The 15,475-nt window shown below is 43.3% G+C and overlaps 1 long non-coding RNA gene across 1 annotated transcript; it reads right to left on the bottom strand.

The window, feature by feature from the left end:
- Window positions 1-6,238: 6,238 nt before the first annotated feature.
- On the bottom strand, window positions 6,239-11,331 carry LOC100837305. Its single transcript, XR_730021.3, has 2 exons — window positions 11,018-11,331; window positions 6,239-6,576 (listed from the first exon to the last, which is right to left on the bottom strand). It is a non-coding gene; the product is annotated as an uncharacterized LOC100837305 (long non-coding RNA).
- Between the last annotated feature and the right edge of the window lie 4,144 nt (window positions 11,332-15,475).

Here is a 15,475-nt window from a genome sequence, read left to right as displayed (position 1 = left end):
CTGGCTCAATCCCTGCTTCAGATTCCATATGCGCAAGGCATGGGGGCTAGCGGTGTCTCGCTCAACTGGGCGGATAGGGATATGTGTCAACTATTTCAAGTTCGTCGTGGGACTTTGCGTGAGCAGGTGCAACACCATGAGTTCTAAATCCGTCGGTACGGGCACGTTAGGATAGAAAGGGTGCTGTTATTACCCTACAGACGGCTCGAGAAATCGAAAAGTCCAAGCTCTTGGGCACCAACTTTGCTGTTGCCGGTGTTGCTTGTTGGAACAACTACTATATGTTGTAATGGCTTCATGTGTCTGTTTCTTCTCCTGGCAAACCCCCCGAGTACCAAAATGATAGCGCCTCCATAAACAAAGGTACTCTTTTTTGATAAAGAACATAGGCACTCTTACAATGTTCAACAATCCTCTCGGCATTTACTAAGTGTATGCCACATAAATGGTGTGGCTCTTGTACCAAAACATAGAATCGGTCGTATCTTGGATGGTCATCAGGATGGTTGTAGCCATTTTGTCTGTTAATAAAGCATTTCTGTAATGAGAATCTGCTTGTAACTTCACCAATTTCGATGCTCGGCGTGTGTGACCTTAGTAACACTTTAATCAGATGCTCTTAGGTACTATGTGCAATATGCATGGTGACTATTTCAACTGATGTGACATTACCCATCAATTGCATGTTTTGTATGTTATTTATGCAACGTTGTAACATCAATGTTGTCTATGTTTGGTATAAGGACATACATTTATGTGTGAGTGCCAAAGTAACATCGCAAAAAATAAAAATTATAGAAAGTGACACCCATGAAAAAACACTCAAACATGAAAGATATCCAAAAGGACAAATACAAATGCTCCTTATGTTACATATCATACAATTTGATAGGTTTAGCATTTAGGACATATCCAATAGGAGAGGCTGCTATTTCTTTTGCCATTCACGCCATTGCACAAAGACAATAGAACCTATAATACAATGAGTTATTTCTTAGAATCTTTTCAAGAAATTAACATTTGCATTATTAGTATAAAAGTATGTATTGATTAAAAATTTAAATTGGAAAATATTTATGAATGAAGAGAAGCACATCTCGTACAACAGAGTGAATGGCTATCGCAAGCAAACTTCAGTAAGGCGCGTCTATTGGAAGAATGATGCAGTGCCATTATAGATGATCTTACCAGTTACAAAGAAGTTAGCTAGTGTCATTTCTATGAGGTGACGTGTATCTTGTTAATAAAAACACTGATTGTGACCGCCTTATGTTATGTGGTTTTCCTATAATGGTGATGTGCTACTCTTGGCTTCTTATGATGATTATTCTGCATCAACGTGACTTAATTATGTGATACAAATCATAACGACAAACAAGTATGTTTGAATACGATTGCAATTATATCAATTTTGTTTCACAAAAAGTATATATTAATAGACTAACTTTTGGTCATAGTCTCGGTCAAAAGAAACAAAATAAGCCTTTATTTTTAAAAACAGAGGGAGTATAATGCATGGTTTTCTTTTGCTTCTGCTCTTTTTTCTAAAGACTGATTCACATTTGATTTTTCTGTATTCAGCCTTTAATCAACACAGGTTCACGTGGAACAAGTTGTTGCTGAAGAAAAGGAAAACGCTCCATGTTTGACGAATGTCATGTTTAAACAAGCAAATTGTAGCATGTTTTCGGCCTGGCAAACAGTAGCGCTGTTGTCTAGGCACACGTATCGTGCATAGTTCCGACTATCATAGGACATACGGCAAAGAGGATGCGAGTCAGATCTTTCGGCACGGCCGGCACATGCAAGCAAGCCAGGGTCAGCATTACACAGTGCATGCTAGCTTAACATATCGGTCGGGTCAGCGTTATACAGCCAGCCCTTAATTACATGCTGCCGCAGCTCTGCACGCAGCAGTGGCCGCATTTTATTGGTGGAATACATGCATTATTTGTGTGAACAGCTCGAGCATGCAGGTGCACTGCAGGGGCGGCACCGCTCCGTATACTCCGTACGTAGTAGTAGTCCATGCGGCCGATCAGGTGTCCGGTCAAGGACACCGAGTCCCGGTCCATGCAAGGCATGCATGATGCGTTGCACACGCCCATGCATATGCTGCGTCGTACGTGAGGACCATCGCGCCGGTGTCCGGCATGCATTCGTTAAAAGTGTTGGTAAAAGTAATTCAAAGACTGATCGAGGGCCCAAGCAGCAGCTAGCTAAACATGATCTATCAGCTGATTCCAACAGCCGAACAAGCCTGGATGGAACCAAACGACCGACCGATGGATGGATGATGGGACGATTAATTAGCTCGATCGCCTGGGAAACAGTGGTTCTGCCTGCGTCGGCCGTGATGATCTTCCTTCCTCGCCCTTTCCTTTGATCGATCTGTGCGCGTGCGTGCGTTGATTGGCTCTGTGCGCGTTAAAGTTTGATACGTTGATTGGCTCTGTGCGCGTGCGTGCACAGAGCCAATCAACGTATCAAACACGTAGTGGTACGGGCGGGTCGGTCCCCGGCCGATGCGTGCGGCAACGAACCAACGCGCGAGCCTCCTCCTCGCGGCGCTGTCCTTGACCTCGGCTAAGCTTTGTACGGTTCACATGCCGGCCCCATCGATCGTCCTTCTCTCTTCTCCCTGTCAGTCACAGATTGCATATCTCGATCTCACCTCACGGGCGGGGCGTGACAGGCACCTTGATATATTAGCTGGCGCGCGGGGCAACTATTCATGACCTGAAACTGAAAGCCACCAGTCCTGCAAATCATTGGGAGGGGGGGCCCTTGACATTGGGCGCCGGGGTTGGAGTCGATCGAGCGCAGTGGGTGTGCTATGTGTGCCCACTCTCACTCAACCCCGATTCAACATTCAAGACTGCACGTACAGCTGCATCCCCACTGTTCCACAAACTCGCATCAACGGACCGTATTGGGTGGTCGCTAGTAGCTCGACTGGAATATCGGGGTGCATGCACAGGGGATCGATCTATCGATCGCTCGAAAAGGCGACGGACTCGCATGCCGCTTCTAGCTCGTGGGAACTCTAGCCGGCCCTGGATCGGATCGCATATACGTGCGTCTCTTGTCCAGCCGCGTCGAGGCCTGTGGCTTGTTTCAGTTCTGCACGCTGGGGTCGCTGAGATGTTGCACACTTTGGAAGCACTGCTGCTAGTGTTTTTGTTCTTTGCCGCTGTTCACTGTTCCATCGGCGGGCAACCGATCGGGTGTGGGACGTACCGGGCCATTATTTTCGCAATGATTTATCCTCTCTTGTTTGCGCGCACGCGTTTAACAATCCGGCCGGTAGTACAACAACGGTTTCAATGAGGCTTTGGTGGGTGGTACCAGAGCTTAGCCTGAGAAATGGACAAACTACGATATATCCAGACGAAACAATTCAATCTAACGTACGTATTAGGAGAATCATCATCGAGAATAATTTCACCCGTCGACACAAGACCAAACTGTGAGTGGTAACTAATGAAACCACGTCGACAGCATCCATGGGATCATGCATGCGTACAAGTTTTTGTCACGGCCTGCAGGGCCTACTTGGGAAGCACCGTAGGAGCTTTTGGAAAGCTGAACAATTCTTATAGGTTTCTTGGTGTTTCTACATTGAGTGTCATATCTGCAGTCCCGATTCTTGAACTATGCAAATAGTTCTTTCGTGGACGCACTTTTGGCCTTTTCTTTTCATATCTATCCTCTTTTTGCAACCATAGCCAGGGATGACCGTGCAGCATGATTGCGCTGCTCGTACAAGCATGCATGGCACCCAGAAAGCTCGCACTACAGTGCCATGCCTAGGATGGCCGAAGAAAGCCTTTGACTAGAAAAAGGAATGCATCCATGCCATTGTATGGGCTTTACCTTTGCATTACTTATATCTTCCTATAGCTAACCCATTCCGCCCCTTATGCCTCCTTGCATGTTACGAGCCACCTCGTAAGAGTGGCTGCGAAGCCGGAGCCTTTGTAATAGTTGCAATTATTTTTCTCTTTGCTTTGCTAGCTAAGTAGAACGTCGAAAACAAATAACCGATCTGCCGCGGACCCCTGTGTGAAATATTATTTTTTATCAGAAAAATACTGTTCAGGTTAGTTTAGCCTGTTTAGGTTGACGTGCCTTCCTGAACTCTGAAAGTAACGAGTAAACGATATACTAGCACCATATATAGAACCTAATAAATCTTTCGATTTGAACGGCTGATTTGACCTCATTTCACTAGAAGATATGTCGGCAAAGCCCTGTGCCAACTATGAGCAGGTTTCAAAAGGGAAAGAAAACAGCAAGTGTCGGGAAAGATGTTTTTGATGTCCCTGGACATCATGATTCATGAACGTGCATGAACAAAAAGATGATGCGGGTGGAAGAAAAGAAGGGCGCGCTCCATACATGGATATTAGACTATGCTTTTACCTAAAAACGCGAATGCGAGTGCACAAGGATGTGTCGACTGCTGGACAGACAAACAGGTTGTTTTGATCAAAGGGCATACTCGATGAGATTAGCATCAGATTAGTTAATGTGGCCAAAATATGACCAGGTTAGAAGAAAAAGGCAGCCGGGCCGGGAGTTGCTGAGTGCATGCTGAAGTGCTGTTGAATTGGGTTGCGGCTTGCATGCTTCTCAGAGCTCAAATGGACGAGCCATCATTTGGTGCAGGCACTTGTCATGGCCCCTTTGGTCTTAACACCGAAGCTTATCGTGCCATCTCGGGCACTCGTGCGACAGAAAACATAAAATGCTCTTGCTTTTCCCTAATTTGCCGCGTAGAAAGGTAACAACAGAAGACGCAAATGCAGGGGCTCTTGAGACAGCGAAAGACACATTGCCAGTACCGGCCGGACACAAATTTTTATATCCGTAAAAGCGAGCAGTTGTATTACTCGGCAGGAAAGATGATCGATGCCAAGTCTTGGCTATTAGTGGTCAAACACACACTGATATAGTGATATTCTTCTTGTGGATGCTAATCGCGGATATGGTAGGTATCCTAGGAGGCGCCGCTCGTGCAACTCCATAACGTGGCCCTGCAATGCAAGGTGCCGGCCTTTCTGATAAAAGGTGAGAGAGTCCTATACTATATATACTGCATAACCTATGCCATTTCGGCCCACCATGGGCATTGTGAGTGGACACATTGGCCACTGAGAATCGCTAGTGGTTTTGTTATTAAGGAGGAAAAAAAGAGTGGCGAATGGAGCGCGCAAAGCTAGTTAAGCTAAGCACACATGCTTGGGATGATAGGCTGCTTGACTGGTGCAGTACGTGAAGCAGGTCAAACTACGCAAGCACTCAAAGCTGGCAAACGGTGCGAGCATGTGCTGGAATTCTGAGTCTGAAACTGTCATGATTCATCAACACTCGTGCTGAGCTCAAACCCAGTGTTGTCTTTCACCGCCAGATAATAAATATCTCGTATGGATGATTCCCGCAGTAGACGACAAATCTTTCCACTTGTGGTAAGAATGGCACAGGAAATATCGCCGTAATCGAGAGCTTCAGTGGATCAACGTACATGCCCAGACGAGATGACGTTTACAACTTGGCGAGCAGAGCGGACCTCGCGCACGGTGCAAAACGGACGGCGCGCGCGGGTCGGCATGCGTAGAAGCTTGAGCGGAAGGAACTGCCTATGTGAGTCATCCTGATGATGCATTTCCTAACTACCAGGCCTTCCGGGTTCAAGAAACGTAGACAGCAAGCAGGATAGAGTTGCAGAAACAGTGTACATGAAAGGGTGGGGAATTTGATATAGCACGAAGTGCAAGGCTGCGCAGTGCAGTGGATGATGTGCCGACAATGGAAAAAAGGTGGCTTAAAATTATGTATGACTTCCAAGATACCCAAAAGGTAGTACGGCCTCAGGTTATGACTCCGAAAATCCACACCGACCATATAACAACAAAACTGGAAGCCTCAAATGACTTCATAAATCTACACGAGCAAAACAAAACAAAAAACCTAGAAACCTGAAATAAAAGATACAGCCATCATCAGACTTGGTGTGCTAAAAACTCGTAAAGCCAGCTCACTTAGCACACTAAACAAAAGATATTTCAAAGTGACGGTATAACTGACGAGATGTTTTCACATGATTGCATCCACGAGCAAATGCACACAATAAAAGAAAGCTAAGATCTGCAAAGATTTGCCCATAAATTTCTAAAGAAAGCATTACCTTTCAAAGACAGAAGTTTGAAAAGAGGGGGAAAACTGAGACCGGTGGTGGTGCATATGTATGTGAATGCATAAAAGCAAAATATACATTTTTGAGGGTGTAAGCCGATCCAACCAAGATTTTTCCTCTTTGTGGTTCATCCATTTTACTTAAATGTTACACGATATCAGAAAGATATTCACATGGACAAGGGTAACAACAACTTTCTTTCCCTTTTCCTTTTCAGCCTTCTATGCCTAGAGATTTTGAGACTTACTTGCAGAAGGATACCGAAAAGTACAAAGAGGGATGAAAGTCTGAACCATTTCAGGTAAAGGGCCATATAGCACGACACCATGAGAAAACAGAACAAGAAAGCATATAGGAGAGCAACCTTTAGATCCCGCCTGAAAGAAAAAAGAAAACAAACATAAGTAAAATTAAATTAAATGACAATAAGCAATTATGTTGATCTCATAACTAAAGCAGAAACATGATAGTTATAAGCAATATTTTTATACTAACCAGAATGAGAATCAGCTAGAGTTTCACTATGGCAAATACCTAGAGCATCAACAATACTACTCCCTCCGTCCCATATTAAGTGACTCAAATTTGCCCAAATATGAATGTATCTATATCCAAAAAGCGTCTAGATACATGTAATATTTCGTCAATTAATACGGGACAGAGGGCATACTTTCTTTAGGGGACTTCAAAAATCATCTAGGGTTTTAGAACTGCACATAACTAGAGCCCCCTCTCATCAACCGCGCTTTGCGAGGTTGTCGGCCTAGTTTCCCCTATAAACCAGGCCAGTCTTCTTTATGAAATAGCAGAAGTACCCTGTCCTCTTGACAAGGTTCTGTCAACTCTTTTTCATCAAAACTACGAGTATACTACTTATCAATTTGCTAGTTTGAACTTCAAAATTAAGTTAGGACTACCAAATTACAAGTACCCAGGATCAACGGAATGAACTGCAATTTTCTGTATGTTACTTTGAAACTCCATTTTTTTTCGTTTCATCCAACCACAGCTAAGTTCAGGCATTATTACAAATTTGGCCTTATCACAGGCCTTCTTAACTGTATTATGTTGATGATAAGTCCTAAAATTGTAGTTGGGCACCTAAATGTCCTCAACATTTTTCCTGAAGAGTCACTGTTTCATGTCATTTACTCATTTTGTTTGTAAGGCCATATCTCAAGCAATTTGAAGTCATGAAATTTGTGTTACAAGTTCTAGGCAGCATGCTTTAATTTCTGTAGGAGATTAAAATAAACACCAAACTGAGACAAAATGATTCCATAAAATCATTGGCCCTCTGTTTTTACTAGAGCATTAGGCTTCTTTCATACTAACAGGACAAAACATGCTTATTTGTCTTCAGTTTTAACGATCTGCTCTTCCAAAAGGTATAGTTTCCTCACAGGTTCACATTCTGATCGTGGGACTCAGACTCACCTTTTCCATCCACATGAAATGAAAGATGATACTTATCTTCATTCTAGTCTACCTTTTTACTGGCAGTGAGAGGGCAAATTAGAGAGCTTATTCCTAATCTAAAAGCACAAAGTGTGCTACATTAACCATACACTCGTCCCAGGGCGCTCACTAGTGGCCAATGCGCAAATGTAAATTAAGGCGGTTCTTGCAGCATTTGACCTTCCTGATTTTACATGGGCCAATAGATGCTTATGTCCAGCTGGCAAACTTCCACTAATTTCACACCTTTGCCGGCAACATTAACACTCATGGCAACTTCTCAAAAAGAAAGGAGCAATATTTCTACAGATACTTGTGAATGCAAAAGGAGCGAGGGCCATCAGCAAAGTTGCATCCTCCCAAAAACAGGTTGTCAAAGGCAATAGCACAGATATGTTTCCTCCCTTTAAAATATCGGAGCACTTCACGTTCCTTCTAAGTTCTAACACCAATTTCAGGTTCACTGCTTTGCTTGAATTTCTTTCAAAAAAAATAGGCAGGGAAAGAAATGCCACCCTAGAGATTAAAACCCTAGCTTTTGCACGAGTTATGACCACTCCAAGATTAAACCCACCCTATTTCTGGTTATCTATTGGACATTACAATAAGCCTTGGTATGTCCTTCATACTACAAAGAATTGGATTAAATGTTTCTGAACTGTATTATCACATTTCTTCTTAGGTTCTTGAAACTATGCCTTTTTTGGACGGAATCCTAAACGTCCACCCGCACTATGTGATATGTGCCACTTTATTCCATCCATCAGAAGGCAGCAATGGAAAACTACTGTGGCTGTTATCTATGCCTTCAAGGCTTCAACTGGCATATGGGACTATATGTAGATACCGAGCCACTGGCATGCTGTGTAACATGCAACATAATCAAACATACTCAAAATAAGAAGGTAGATCGATATCTACCTTATACATTAATAGATGGACTCAGGGGATTCGAAATTACGAAGAACAATTTTACAGAAGCAAAAGATGACCAGGAAAAAAGGAAAGTATGTTCGAAATTACAGAACACAACAAGGTAAAAAAACATACACAAACAAGAAAGTAAGAAACAGAGAAAGAGAAAAAAATCTTTAGACGTCCTAGAGACATTTAGCAGCCCAGATCTTAGGCATCATTCAGTTGCTCACTTGCTCATTGATCTATGATCTTGTGCTAGGCTGTCAGCAGCCCATAGTTGTATATGCTCAAAGACTCTAGCATTACAGCTATTCCATAATTCAGTAGCACATGCAGCAAAGGCAACATGCCACAAGCCCATAACTTGAGATGTTGTCTAATCATCTTACATTAAACTCTCTCTTGCATTTAAGTAAAAGATGGACTAGCAGTGCTAAACATATGCAGCATTCTGACTTGCTAAGCATATTACAAATTTTATGCACGATGCGTATAAGTGGATCTTTATCTTTACTTCTTTACTCTTATAAAGATCTGAGTTGGTGGTCCGTGCAGCCACACAGAGATTACATCTTAAACTGCTACAAAATTCCCACTGTCATCCATTCTAAGTAATAGACATATGTATCACAATCTTTACTTAGTTGATCCAATTGATGTATATTTTAAGATAATGTTTTATTTTGAACAAAGTTAGTTCCAGACTATTTAAGCAGAAACATTAAAACTCTTGCGATAGAAATATTGTAGCAAGTATTTAGCTATTAAGTGATAGAACTTGGATTTGAGAAAATTGATCATGGACAACCCAACAATAAATGTACTCGGCTTAGCTTGACCTTGGATTTAGGTCAGTCTAGTCTCTAGATTCAAGGACTATTAGAGAGGAGAACTAATGCCTTAGGCCAAACCCCTAGTCAGATGTCCTGAATGAAGGTGGGCCCAACACAGACAGTGCATGCTTTCTACTGATATAGTCATGGTAGTGAAGACGCTCAATTCATTCTTCCTGTCTGTCCCATGAAAAATTGCTGGCTCAGCATCTGGCAAAGCCAATAAACAATGTAGCACCAACAGACTCTATGCTTCACTGATTCAACAGTGTGTTTGGTTATACTCGATCAACTCTGATCACTGAAAGGTAGGACTGTCAACGAGCCGCGGGTAAATCTAGGCTCGGCTCGAGTCGGTTTGCAGCACGAGCCAAATGGTAGGCTCGAGACGGCTCGCAAGATAGTGATGAACTCAAGCTCGAGTCAACTAAGGCTTGTTAACATTTTAATATAAAAAATAAAAAATCACTCCGGCTATAGGTGCAAGAACTGGAAAGATTCTTTATGTGAACCGCCGTGACAATCCTACATCTTATAGCTGGATCTCTACCTATACTCTGAATCACCGGGCGAGGTGCTACTAAAGTGCATTATGATGTTTGCTGCAGACCGCAGGCTGCAGGCATCAATGATGGAACGTGACATGCCACAAAGAAGCTTTCATGTGCCAGTGTAATAGAGCTGCAAATATTTTTTTCTCAAGAAGAAGGTTCCTAGCTTGTGCCAATTGAAATGGCTTGGTGATGGGCTGAAGGCTGTTTGTGTTTGGACTTTTGTTGGGCCAAGAGAAGGAATGGCGCAGCTAGGATGTGAGCATGCGGAACGTATGGTTGTTTCAAGGGGAACATACTTGACTGCATCATATGATCTCTACCGAGCTTCACGAAGTGTTTGAGCTTGAGCTTTTCAGGCTCATGAACTTGACATCAGGCTCAAGTTTGGCCCATTAGCTCCCGAGCCGAGCCTAGAACAAATTGAGCTTGAACTTTGTCGAGCCCGCGCTTTTTTGACACCCTACTAAGAGGGCTTCACTTCAAAAGCAATCTAAGCAATTCATGAGTTTCACCCAAATGCTAACTGAACACAGTTGGTCTGTTATTGCTTGATAAGCGTGCCAAAAATCCTAGCATTTGAGCTTATAGCCCTGCAGATGATGCCTCCAGCTTGACATCTAATGGACAGTCCATGACCACGCTTTTCAACAACCCTGACAATGGAAGCAGATCTTCCCCAATCCTCAGACTCATAACATTTTCTATGCCTCCAACTATCTCCAATTAGGCGAAAATTTTAGGTTCTTTTATTATAGCAAATCTCTATATGCTCAAAACCACATAGCAAATCACAAACAAACGTAATCCCTTTATGCCGTCATCGCCAGGAACTAACCAAGAAATAAGATGAGACCACGAGCTATACAGATCGGCCAAGATCCATGTAATGAAGGAAGCAAAAGATGGGCGAAAAGCTCATCCGACTGATCCTTACGCTCAATCCAAGATACTCAACCGAAAAGGGCCACGCGGTTGAAACTAAACCGCACGAAATTTGCTAGAGCTTCGCATCAGATGTTAGCATAGACGAGAAATCAAGAAGAGGGGAACCTGACCTGGAGGAGATGTGGGGGTTGGGCGAAAAGACGGCGAGGGCCGCGGAGTAGGTCTGCGCCGACCGGATCTGTTGCTCCCTCAGCTGTTCCACCAGCTTCGCTCGGGTGATCATCTCCACTTCTCGCTACTGATCCTCCCGGTTGACCACATGAGCAATCATTTGCCTTCCTGACAACAATTTCTGGAATTGGCGGAGCGAAGGAAGGATCCAGGAGAAAGGGAAGGACGATGGGGAGAATCAGGGATTGGAGAAGGAAACAAGGGTTCGTGTCCTGCGTCCTACTGCTGCTCGTAGCGCCGCTGGATCGGCGATCAACGCTCAGGATCGATAGTGTAGGCACAAAATGCATCTTGGAGGTAATATGCGTGTGAATTTATTATGACACTCAAGGACATTGCATTTTACATAGTCAAACAGGTGGTGGACGTAATTTTTTTTATTCAAGTACACGGACCATGGTATTTTTACAAGTTTGTATACATGTGCCCAAATTAACGTGTGTGTCATCATATTTTTTTGAAACTTTTCTCTAATTTGTATAAATAGTGGCGGAGCAATGATTTAAACAAACTTTCAGCTATCTTCATTTGTTAACCCGTTATGAGATCTTCTGTGGTGTATTTTATTTTACTTCGTCCTAGTGCTCCTGAGCAGTAGTATTGATTTAGATTAAAGGTGAATTATGTGGTTACTTTGGACACTAAAATACATTTTCTTCTTATTTTTCGTTGAAGGTAAACATGTCCGGTGGTTGAGAGTTTGTCCACCTTCATATCCAACCCAAATTCAGTCCGCATAAGGAGATTGAGGGCTAGCGGCCGTGTCCCAGCCTTCATCGGTTGTCTAGTGTAGAGTTATCCGGTTGTCCTCCTCTCCTTAGTTGGTGGTCTACAATTGGGTCGCGCACTCTCTCGGCCGATGGTCATCCAGTTTGTACTCGTTTAGCCTCGCCTTGCAATTGACTGCCTCGTCCAAGTGCTCGCATCGTCATGTTCGTGCAACCTAAACTTTGATCTCGTCGATCTAGTTGTGTCATGTGTGCAGCTAATCTTCCTACAACAGTGACTCACTGATCGGGTAGCATCAGATGATAGAAGACCGTGTTAGTCAAATTGATTGACTGTTTTTTAGACGAAAGTGTAAAAATAGAGAAATTTCACCACAAAAGTTAAGAAAAAAAAGTTCCACTATGGCATGGCGTTTAAGGAGGTGCTTACGAAAATAAAAAAATTTTGTTCTTGAGACATCAGGGTCGGAGCGGGTATACAAGCCATGGGTTCAAATGAACCCAATGGAATTTCTCGATCCTTCATTAGATTAGTCTTTAACATGTTTATTATTAGAAGAAGAAAAGAGCCGAACCCATCGATTTTCTGCTCTAGCTTCGCCACCGTGAGACATGTGTTTAATTAGGCATCTTCGGTATAGAAATAAGCACCGATGCTTAAGAATGAACCAACTTAATTTTATAAGCTTGTTAAACGCCTTGTATTTTATATGCCTTCAGGGAATTTGTGGAGTGATATAGAGGAAAAATATTCTTTGCCAGTTATGTCTATGGGCCCGTGGGAATGTGGGATTTGCTCAATGTTCTCATCATTTTTATCTCTTACTCGGTAACTAAATATTACTACTCACCTTTACTGTACCAACTACATTTGCTGCAACTCTTGTAACGGTTAGGGGTGTTCATAACGGTTCCAGTTACTTTCTCCGCCCACATTACTTGTTCATAACAATCTTAACGAGCGCTCGCTTTCGTTAATTAAAGAAGAGAACCGAAGATCAATCTGAAATTGTGAGTGCTAACGATCTTAACGGGAAGTTTGCCGAACGCTCGTTAGGCCCGTTATCGACCTCGTCACGAACAGGCCGTCGCGCTCGCCAAGGACAGGCCCAACTGCTTAGCGCCCCGACCCTCGTGGTCCATCTTCGCGTACTGCGCAGAAGTCCATCACTAGTCTACCGTCCGGAACACGATTGGCGGCTCAGTTCGACTTTATCCCTCCCAAGTTCGCCGATTCTCGATCCCTCCCGAGTCTCCCGAGTCCGACCCAGTCGCCTCCGCCTCCGGCCACCGCCCCCGTCGAGGGCGGGCCTGCATCTATCCCCCCTCCGCCGAGCGCCGATCGCCGCTCGTCCGGCCGTCCCCGACCTCCCTCCAGGGCTCCAGGCTCCAGCAACTCCTGCCGGTATCCCCTCCCAGCCTCCAAGGCCGCCCGTCCGGCCCTCCCCGACCTCCAGGCTGCTGCATGTGTGGATTGTGTGGTCTGTGGACGTGTGGTGTGGTTGTGAATGGCTACTGCCTATTCTACTGGAAGTCCGGAACTGATTTTGCTACTGCACGCTGCCACTGTGTAGTAGTCATTTTTTGTTGCCGTGCGGCTATGCCTGTGTCATTTTCAATCTTTACAACACTTTTCAGCTCAGTCCGACATAATTTATTTGGTGCCAAAATATACCTCAGGCAAATTGGTTATGCCAAAAAATTACATCTTGTCATCTTTTTTTGTTAACGAGCCTTTAATGAGTTTAACGAGCGTTCCCGAGATCTTATCGAACCGAGCAGAACTATGGTTTCGGATTGTTAACGATAACGATCTTAACGAAACCGAGCCCTTAACGAACCGAGCGCGCTCGTTAGCCAGCCCTACGCCTACCTCATCGAAGTCCTCCCGTCGTCATGTCCGTGCAACCCAATCTTTCATCTCGTCAGCCTAACTGTGTCATGTGTGCAGGTAATCGTTCCTCAACAATGACTTACCTATTGGGCAACATCATATGATAGAAGACCGTGCTGGTCAAATTGATTGAGTGTTTTATTAGATTAAGTGATAAAAATAGAGAAATTTCACCAGAGACGTTAAGAAAAAAGATTCACTAGGGCATGTACAATGCAAGGCATTTAGGGAGGTGTGTACAAAAAATAATCAGATTTTGTTTAAGCTTTGGTATTGATGTTTGTTTTATATGAGACATGTGCTTAATTAGGCATCTACGGTATAGAAATAAGCGCCGATGTTTAAGAATAAACCGTCTTAATTTTATGAGAAGCTCGTTAAACATCTTGTATTGTATATGTCTTCATGGATTTTGTGGAGGTATTGAGAGAAAAATATTCTTTGCCAATTATGTCTATGTGCCCGTGGGATTTGCTTATTGTCCTCACCATTTTTATCTCTTACTCTCTCCATTTCATAATTCTTGACCCAAGTTGTTTCTAAAATAAGCAAACCTACACACTAAAACGCAGCTGTATCTGGACAAAACTGCGTCAAGAATTATGGAACTGGGAGAGTAGTACTAACCTTTCCTAAACTAACTACTCCCTCCGATTTATAACAAGTGTCTCATTTTTTTTCTAATTTAGTACTCCGTAGTACATAGTTGTACTAACTATAAGATACTTAGAGCATGTACAATGCAAGGTGCTAAGACAGGTGCTTACGAAAATAAATCAAGCATTTTTTTAAGCACCAGTGCTTATTTGTATAGAGGAGGTGCCAAGTTAGACATCTGTTTAGTCTAAATAAGCATCAGTGCTTAACAAAAACCGGTTAATTTTTCTAAGCACCCACCTAGGCATCTTGCATTGTACATGCTCTTATTATGGTTCGGAGGGAGTACTACCATTGCTGCAACTGTTATAACGGTAAGGGATGTTCAAAAAACGGTTTCATTCTAATCCCTTCTTTTCACAAAAGTTGGTGTATTTGGTTTCGTTAAGACAAACTTTTAACAAAAAATTACTCTAATAATATATATGTTATATGATACGAAAACATGATCATTGGCAAGAACTTTTAAAGTCGAATCTATTGATATAAATTTTATGTATGAAATACACATATCAATAGAGTTGATATAAATTTTATTGATATAAATTTTCATTAGTCAAAGTCTTGTCTTAACGAAACAAAATACACGAGCCTTTGTGAAAAAGAGGGAGCACTGCCTTATACAATGTACAGTACAGAAGAATGCATATGTATCCGAACGAGTATAGGTGGCAAGTGCTTTTCAGTTACCATCATGCTCTGCCTGCCATATGAAATCGCCTCCTTTCACCTTGACCTCCGCGACGGTATAATGTTCTAATAAGTAATCATGCATTTGCAGGAATCATTATCGCAATAACCACCCGTGTGGCTGATCGCGCGCCACAACACAACGGAGCAAACTCGCCGCTGATGCTAGCTGCTGACGAGACACCCATCACACCGTACTCTTAATAACCAAATAGAAGGGCAAAATCCCATCACCAGAGTCCACCTCAGTTTCACGAGGCAGGCGCACGGCACTGCTGCACAGCCACATACACCCTCTTCCGGTCTGTCATGACGTAAACGGCCGAGGACCGGGCGGCAAATCAAATGATGATCCCCGGAATCCCCAATAAGTACTGCAAAAACGAAAGTGCGACCGGATATGATTCTGATCCAGGCCGCGATCCCCA

The sequence above is a fragment of the Brachypodium distachyon genome, chromosome 1, assembly GCF_000005505.3.
Source record: "Brachypodium distachyon strain Bd21 chromosome 1, Brachypodium_distachyon_v3.0, whole genome shotgun sequence".
NCBI lineage: Eukaryota > Viridiplantae > Streptophyta > Magnoliopsida > Poales > Poaceae > Brachypodium > Brachypodium distachyon.
The sequence above is the reverse complement of the archived record's forward strand: the minus strand, read 5'-3'. Positions and strand labels throughout refer to the sequence as shown.